The following is a 9,203-nucleotide window of genomic DNA, read 5'->3' on the forward strand; positions in this document are numbered from 1 at the left end:
GCTTTATGATGGTTCAGGTACACACACTTTGTTAAATCCACAACATTATTAAAAAATATTCCATAAAATTACCTTCAGGCTATGTGTATAATATACATCTGAAATAGAAATTAATGTTGTGTTTAGGCTTGGGTCCCATCTCCAAGATCTCTCCTTATGTAAGAATATGCAAATATGGGCATTTCAAAATCCAAACATATATAAAAAAAATTTAAATTCCAAAATCCAAAATACTTTTGGTCCCAAACATTTCAGCTAAGGGAAACTCAAATCTGTATTATTTAGTAGTGGAATATGATGGGGGATTCTTTTTTATTTTTAAATCAAAAACCTATTGAGTTCATTTTAAACCATATTTCAAACAACATGAAACGATCTGAGTCCAAATTTTCTTTCTCCTTGGAGAATCCCCCCCCCCCCAATGGAAAGCTGAATTTCAAATGTGCATTTGGATCTATGTTTGCATGTCCCTTTGATTCCAAGGAGACTTGAGAAACTGAACCTGTGGTCTGGATTGCATCCAGACAAGGAGTCAAGGGTTGCTTTTTTAGCTCTAAAAATGACGAGCCATTTTTGCCATTGGTTGACTCAATGTTCACCTGTTTATTGCTGCGCAGTTCTGTGTGCAACTTACCTTGAGCAGAGTGCAAGAGCTGATTTTGTAGACCACATTTTCCAGAATCCTGCCAGCCATCCTTGAGTCTGAACTCTTATTTGTGCTCCCCAGCAATCCTATCCCCAGAGGCACCACGGAGTTTATCACACGGGGGACAATTGGAAGTGTAAACGGTGATTAACCAATGGTAATCCCACAACTGCACTAATGGTTTTCACACGACATCATGTTCAAAGCGCTATTATCCCATGAATAACCCAGCAAGAAACAGCAGCAAATCATTCATGGGATTTTCCCATGAATGACCTTTTGTTGTTTATTGCCTTGTTACTTCCTGGTTATTCACAGATAATGGCTTTCGTGTTAATCTCATTTTAATTGTGTTTTAACATCAATTCTGCAATTTTCACGGGTTAATTACTATTTAAACTCCACCTTTTCCCTCATGTGATAAACTCCTATGAGTGCTTATAATTCTGTTTTCTTTCCATTTTGATGCCTGCATGTAAAAGGGGAAGAATAGTTTCTGTTATCTTTGTCCTCTTTCATCCTGGCGAGGGGCTTGGGATCGAGGCCTTAGGAGTTCCCTTCTGATTCTCTCATCTATGGCATGCTTGACAACCTCCACCTTTTCCCTATTCCCATTGTATTGTGTTGCAAGCAATGTTGGAGATAAAAGATACCATTTTGTTGGTCTTTATTTCTTTTTTAAGTGTGTGCTTTTCTCTGGTTGACTTTCTAATCGGCAAGATGGTGGGAGACAGCCATACCCAGTCCTGCAACATCGCTAACTCTTCTCAAAATTGTTGTTGTTGTTACATGATTTATGGCGATCCTAAGGTGAAACCTATCATGGGGTCTTCTTGATAAGTTTCTTAAGAGGAGGGTTGCCATTGCCATCCTATGAGGCTGAGAGAGTGTGACTTGCCCAAAGTCATCCAATGGGTTTCCACAGCTCAGCGGGGATTTGAACCCTGGGCTCAAATTATTTTGTTTTTTATATCCTGCCTTTCTCCTCCTCATGAGAGTCAAGGTGACTAACAACATAATTTAAAATAATATCAATTTAAAAACTTTAATAAAATGTAAATATAAAAGCGGACTTCTTACCCAAGGAGCTTGGAAAAGTTCCAGGTTTGGACTACAACTCCCCAAATAGTTAGTGGTATCTAATACCATTGGGCCATCCAGCTCAGTGTTATCTAAAGTAGGAATATAGAAAATTGACATCTGTTGAGTCAGACAGTCCTTCTAGGCTAGCATCACCAACTCTGTCCTGAGGGTTCAGGCAGGACTCTTGCCTAGCTTTACATAGAAATCCCTTATATTCCCGTCTAGTCCCCCATCCAAGTACTAGCCTGATCTAGTCCTGCTAAACGTCTGAAATAAGACATAGGAACAAGGGAAGCTTATATTGAGCCAAACACATGGGGGAAGGTCCATGTGGCACTTTAGAGTGAAGGGTCTGGAAACCATGAAGCCCTATGAGGAAGGACTCAGGGAGCTGGGGATGTTTAGCCTGGAGAAGAGAAGGTTAAGAGGTGATATGATAGCCCTGTTTAAATATTTGAAGAGATGTCATATTGAGGAGGGAGCAAGCTTGTTTTCTGATGCTCCAGAGAACAGGACCAGGAACAATGGATGCAAGCTAAGGGAAAAGAGATTCCACCGCAACATTAGGAGGAACTTCCTGAGAGTAAGGGCTGTTCAATAGTGGAACAAACTCCGTCCTCAAAGAGTGGTGGAGTCTCCCTCCTTGGAGGTCTTTAAGCAGAGGCTGGATGGCCATCTGTCGGGGATGCTTTGATTGAGAGTTCCTGCATGGCAGAATGGGGTTGGACTGGATGGCCCTTGGGGTCTCTTCCAATTCTGCGGTTCTATGATTCTATGATCTAGCTTAGTGATGTCACCTCTGACTGGCAGCATCTCTAAGGTTTCAACCAGAATTCTTTCCAGTCCAAACCCTGGTTGATTCCTGGTTGATTTTTGGTGGGTCTTCCGTCCAAAGGTCAGCCAGGCCCAACCCTACTTAGCCTCTGAAATTCAAGACTTGCAACATTCAGGGTGGGATGAGCTGCAGAACATTGCTGCCCCTATAAGAGGGGCCCTATCCCCATAATGCATTCTGCACTTGTAAGATTCAGATTAAAGCTCAAGAGTGGATTCACTACTTCTCTGATGCAGGAACCAACCAGCCAACACCAGCTTTGTCTGCAGCAATACCTGGCTTTAGGTAACTTTTTCTTGCGCAATGCAAAAAGCAGGATCTAGCCAGGCTGGTTCTTCTGCAAAGGTCTGAGAGCTGATTCAGAAGGAGAGAGCTTCTTCTGGTTTGCTCATCATTGCTCCACTGCTGATCTTCTTTTTAAACAGAAATAAGACCTCGGGAAAACATAAAGCTGTCTGAAAGTGGAGCTACATGTTACACTTGCCATCTCTTAGAGGTTCTGTTTGCTGCGAGAATCCCTGACTGGCAGAGAAAGCTAGAAGAGAGATTTGCAAATCACACACCAAGAGAAGGGAAAACTGAACGATTGAATCTTCCTCATATCTCCTTTTATTGCTCTAATTGGTGGCTAACCATCTCTGCTCATCCTCTTCCCAGAATAATGAGTTACTAAGGAGAAAGAGAGAACAAGGGAAGGACAATGCAACAAAATCTTAAATCCACAAACCAGCAATAGCTTTATTGACCAACCAAAATGCATCATGCATTTTGCATCTTTGGAAGCATCACTGGCTTCTCCATCAGGCAAAGATTTCACAAAATCATACAGGAGAAGAAAAGTGACGCTGTTTAAGTTGCCTGCCGACATTTTGTCTCATTTCTGTTGTCAGTTTCCATGTGAGAAGGGACAACCTATTTATGATAACTCCTTTTTCAACCGGGTGCACAGTTTCTGTCCATTCTGACATTTTCTACCCGATTAATAAGGGAAGGTTAGAATTCCCAGCTGCCAAGCATTTTCAAGGCCAGACCTTGGATAGCCATTTTTAAAGTTCCAACAAAAATCTAAAGATGACAATAATAATGTTATGATATGTAACTTTACAATTTTCAAACGTGGATACCAGCTCAGTATCATGGAAGACACCAAAAGCCACTAGAAACTGTTGGGTGAAGGGCACACATCTATAGTATGACTCCCACATCCATAGAGTCTGTAGCCATAGTTTCCAGTTATCCACGTTTGAAAATTGTAAAGTTACATATCGTAACATTATTATCACATAGTCATCCCACACTATCATTATCATTAGTGTGTACAATCTTTCCTCTTTTTCCTTTTCTTTTTATCTTTCCATTTTTTTGGAAACATTTGCAATGCTCTCCTTACAGCTCCCATGACACAGTGGGATGCAATTGTTCTGTCCCTTGCAACCACACCTCTGCTTTAGAAGGAAGAACAGGGGCACCAGTCACACTTACGTTTTTTGCATGGAGAGATTCGCATCTGTCAAACAATTCAAAACCAATTCGCCATTCCCACTATGTTTTAAGGTAGCGTATCTCTCCGTGGCATTTAAATCTGATCTGAAGTTCCCATTCACCACTGTTCCAGATCAAAATGGAGGCGCCTCTATTTCCTGAATGGTGGCTGCGCAATCCGAATTGATCTGATAGCTTACTCAGACTATAGGAGATACAGCTCATTGCGGATCTTAAAAAAGAAGAACTGCTAAGAAATCTGGTGCCAAATGTAGCAGTTTAAATGGGCTTTTCGGTTACCCCCCTGCAAACTGCACCGAGAGAAATAACCTGGTTTCCAAACTGGGTTATTTGGTAGTGTGAATGGAGCAAGGTTAGCTGGAGTTCAATGGCCTTTTCAAAGCATCACTGACGTTCGTGAGAAAAATGGGGCTAAGTAGGAAGAGGACAACAAGAAAGGGAAGTGAAACGGGAAGCTGCTGAATGTGCCACTCAATGCTGCAGAAAGAGCTGAAATACAGTCAGGTCTCTATATCCACGGATATTTTATCCATGGAGTCAAGCAGCCACGGCTTGAAAATATTCCAAAAAATATATAAATTTCAAACAGCAAATCTAGATTTTGCCATTTTATATAAGGGACACCATTTCACGATGCCATTGTATTTAATGGGACTTGAGCACCCATGGATTTTGGTATCTGTGGGGAATCCTGGAACCAAACTCCACTGGATACCAAGGGCCCACTGCATCCTGCAGCCTCAAAGGGTCCTCATTTCTCCACTCTTTTTCTAGGGGCCATTCAGAATGGGCACTGGACAAAATCTTGCTGTGCTTTGCTGGTGGGGGATTCTGGAAGTTGCATTCCTCAAGAAGCACCACTTTGTAGCCCCCAACTTAAGCTGCTCCAAACTTTGATTTTAAAATCCTCCCAGATCACCCAAACTGCCTCAAACGCTTTGGCTTAGATTAGATCTCGAATCCCCAGCAAAAGACTGGAGAGCCAAAGCAACTGCTAAGCCCCTGGAAGGTCCACTGGTGTTCTTGCTTATCTGTTGGGGGGAGGGTGAGGCAGGGGGGGCAATTCAAACCATCAAGCTGCAGTTATTTGGGACTCAAGGAATGAGGGGAGAGACATGAGGGTGCATTCATAGACACCACCTGAATATGAGAATAGGAATTCTCTCCCCCCGCCCCTAATTTTCTTCACTCTGTGAATTTCTAGCACTGCTGTTGCTTAAAATGTCAGTTGAGTATTTGGAAATTAGAATTTAGACATCCAAAGAAAAGGAGGAGGCAAAGCAAGAAAGAAGGGCTGCATCTGAACTGCAGGAAAAAAAATGCAGTTTGCCACTGCTTTTTTTCCAGAGAAAACAGAGGTACTCATGATAGGTACCCCAAGTCCAGACAGGGAAATTTGCCATCCAGTCCTGGACGGGGTCACACTTCCCCTAAAGGACAAAGTTTGCAGCTTGGGAGTACTCCTGGATTCATCGCTGCAGTTATCATCTCAAGTGGATGAGGTGGCCAGGAGTGCTTGGTACCAGCTTCGGCTGATAGGCCAACTGCGTCCCTGTCTGGACCGAAAGGACCTTGAAACTGTAGTACATGTACTGGTAACCTCTCGCTTGGATTTCTGTAATGCGCTCTACACGGGGCTACCTTTGTACCAGGTTCGGAAGCTTCAGCTGGTTCAAAATGCTGCAGCCAGATTGGTCGCTGGAATTCCCAGGTCAGACCATATAACACCGGTATTAAGATCTCTTCACTGGCTACCTATTAGTTTCCAGGCTCAATACAAAGTGTTGGTTATCACCTATAAAGCCCTAAATGGCTTGGGCCCGAGTTACTTGAGGGAACGCCTCTCCCCATATAATCCGCCCCGCACTCTCAGAACATCAGGGAAAAATTTACTAGTACATCCTAAGGTGAGATTGGCAGCAACTCACCAGAGAGCCTATACATCGGCTGCTCCAATATACTGGAATAAACTCCCAGAAGAGCTTCAGATGAATTCCACATTGGATGCCTTTAAAAAGGCTTTAAAGACCTATCTCTTCCGGTTAGCATATCCTCCGGACTCTTTATAGAGAATATTTCCCCTGAAAGAAATGGCTAACTATGATCGATAGATTCCATGCATGTGTTTGTTTTTATATGCTGTTTCGGTTTTTATTGATGTTTAACTGTATAGATATGTATGATATTTGTTTTTATGATGTACGTTTTTTAAAGACCCTGTGAACCGCTTTGATTATTCCGGAAGAGCGGTATACAAATAAAGTGTATTATTATATTATATTATAACTGTCATGGATCCCTCCCATGGAATCCTGGGATTTGTACTTTGTTGTGGCACTAGGGCTCTTTGACAGAGAAGGGGATATATCTCAGAAAACATCAAATCCCACAACTTCCATAGGATTGAGCCATGGCAGTTCAAGTGGTATCAAACTGCATTAATTCTGCAGTGCAGATATAGCCTTAGCCCCTCATTTTGCCCTCCCCTACAGCTACACTCCTGTTGTTGTTGTGTGCCTTCAAGTCATTTCTGACTTATCATGGGGTTTTCTTGGCATGTTTCTTCAGATGAGGTTTGCCATGACCTTCCTTTTAGGCTGAGATAGTGTGACTTGCCCAAGATCACCTAGTGGGGTTCCACGGCTGAGCCAGGATTGGAATCTTGGTCTTCCAGTGTCCTAGTGCACCATCCAAACCGCTACACCGTGTTGATGCAGCTACCCTCCTGCCCTTGACCATTAGGACTGCTTGCCCTTGGCCCCCTGACTTTAATCTATGCCCCTGCCTGGCACATATACGTGGAGAGACCCGCATCTTAATGTCCATTCCTTGGGTTTTCAGACACCTTTGGGCTGGCCGGGGCGAGAAACAACTTGCCAAAGGAGACAAGCCTTTTTGGAAGATCCAGCAGAGCTGGTCTTAGAAGTTGCTTTACCAATACCTGCACTAGAGTTGCCCTGTCATCTCTGCTGCTGTACAAATAGGAACCGTTGTGAAATGGGCACGCCGGCAGCTTGCTTTCCCTTTTAAGCACGCCTCTGAAAGGGAACTGAGTCTGGGAACAATTGCTAAACTAGTGTGTCGCTTGCTTGTTGGAGCAAGCCAAGTAAATAAAAGACAGGCACATTACTCATGTGAGCCCGCTGCACTGTTTCTGTCCTCTGGAGTGTGGGAAGAACTCTCCCTGGGTTTTGATGCTCTTGGTATGAACCACCTTGCTTTCTCTTCCTTCTCGTTCCCCATTGTTTTAGATCCAATGTTCTCCCTACCATAGCACCCAGATCTCAGGGCCCGACTCCAAGGGCTCATTCACACTATGAAATAACCCGGTTTGGAAACCGGGTTATTTCCCTGTCATTCAGACTTGCACCGATTGTACTCTGTGCAGTGTGTGTGTGTGTGACCGAAAAGCCTATTTAAATCGGTGTATTTGGCACCGGGTCCCTTAGCAGTTCTTTTTTAAGAACCACAACAAACTGTATCTCTGATAGTGTGAATGTGGATCGATTCAGATTGTGCGCCCACCGTTCAGGAAATGGAGGTGCCTCCATTTTGATCCAGAAGGTGGCGAATGGGAACTTCAAACCAGATTTTAATGCCACAGAGATTTGCTACCTTAAAACATAATGGGAATGGTGGATTGATTTTGAATTTATTCACAGATGCGAATCTCTCCATGCAAAAAATGTAACTGACCCCCAAGTGTCCAGTTTTCCTGGGTCATCTCCAGGCAGGAGAAGAAAGTGCAAATTCTTGGCTTCAGCTCCAGGCAAGAGGAAAAGGCTGGGTGCCAAACCTCCAGCAGCCTTCTTCAATCTGCAAGTCTTCATTCGTTTGTTGCTACATCTTCAAGATTCCTTGTGTTGTGGTGGTTGTTGTTATGGAAATATAGGTATTCCAAAAGCCAAACAAATCCAAGCTGGATTGAGCCTTGCTGACGCAGTGGTGAAATGCTGGTGCTGCAGCCACTCATAGCCAGAAGGTTGTGAGTTCAATCCCAGGCAGGGCTCCAGGATCCACTCAGTCTTCCATCTTTTTGTAGGTTGGTAAAATGAGTACCCAGCTTGTTGGGAGCAATTGGCTTTCACATTGTAAAACGCTTAGGGAGTGCTAGCTCAGTAATAAATGATATAGAAATGTACTTGCTACTGCTATATTGCTATTGCTATAAACTCCAAAAACACTTCTGGTCCCAAGCATTTCGGATAAGGTAGACTCAACAGAAAGTTATTGTTAACTGAGTTGAAGACAATCCTGTTCAGGCATAGTGTTATTGTTTATCTGATGGCTATCTGAGATCTGATATTTGATTTGATATTTGATATTTGATCTTTTAATTTGTTGCCTGCTTATTTTTATCTAATTCTGCCTTGTATTATTGTCCATTGTTTTATATGTATTTTGTAGGATGTATGCCATTGGCAGGTTTCCTATTTATCCATTTTACTGTTTGCATGAACAGTGCTGTGTAAATCTACAGCGCTATATAAATAATAACAACAACAACAACAACAACAACAACAATCAGTGGCATCACTAGGGGGTGCGGACTGCTCCAGGTGACACCCAAAGTGGGGCTGACACCACTGTTCCTTAAATGCCTACTTTTCTTTAAAAACATCACATTTTACCCAAATATTTGATATGTACTGGTATATGTAAATGTGCTTATGATATTGCAATTTGAAGGTATAATTTTAATTTTGCTAGTTGTTTACGTCACATCTGTTAGCATTTCATTCCATGGTATATATAAAAATTTATTAGAGAGTGATGATGAAATAGAGGCTAAGCTAAATAAAATAAAGTGAAACAAGAAAAGCATAAGCTCAGGAAGATTTAGCACTTTCTATGCAAAAATAAATAAATAAGTCAGAAAAGACTTGAAGGCACACACAACCATAACTAGGGCTATTTTAAAAATAAAAATGCCAACAGAATAGTCAATAGTGACTGGCACCTTTAGCGCATTAGCACAAGAAAGCATTACTAAGGATTCTGCATGGTGTGAAATAGCAATAGCAAGTACATTTGGGAGGAGGTCAATGGGGAGGGTGACACCAACCCTAGAGATGCCACTGTTTAAGATGCCATTAACAATCCAAAGAATCTAAAATGAATCCATTGGAAGATGAA

Source organism: Sceloporus occidentalis, unplaced genomic scaffold (genome assembly GCF_023333645.1).
Source record: "Sceloporus occidentalis isolate IW3139 unplaced genomic scaffold, rSceOcc1.0.p SCAF_14, whole genome shotgun sequence".
NCBI lineage: Eukaryota > Metazoa > Chordata > Lepidosauria > Squamata > Phrynosomatidae > Sceloporus > Sceloporus occidentalis.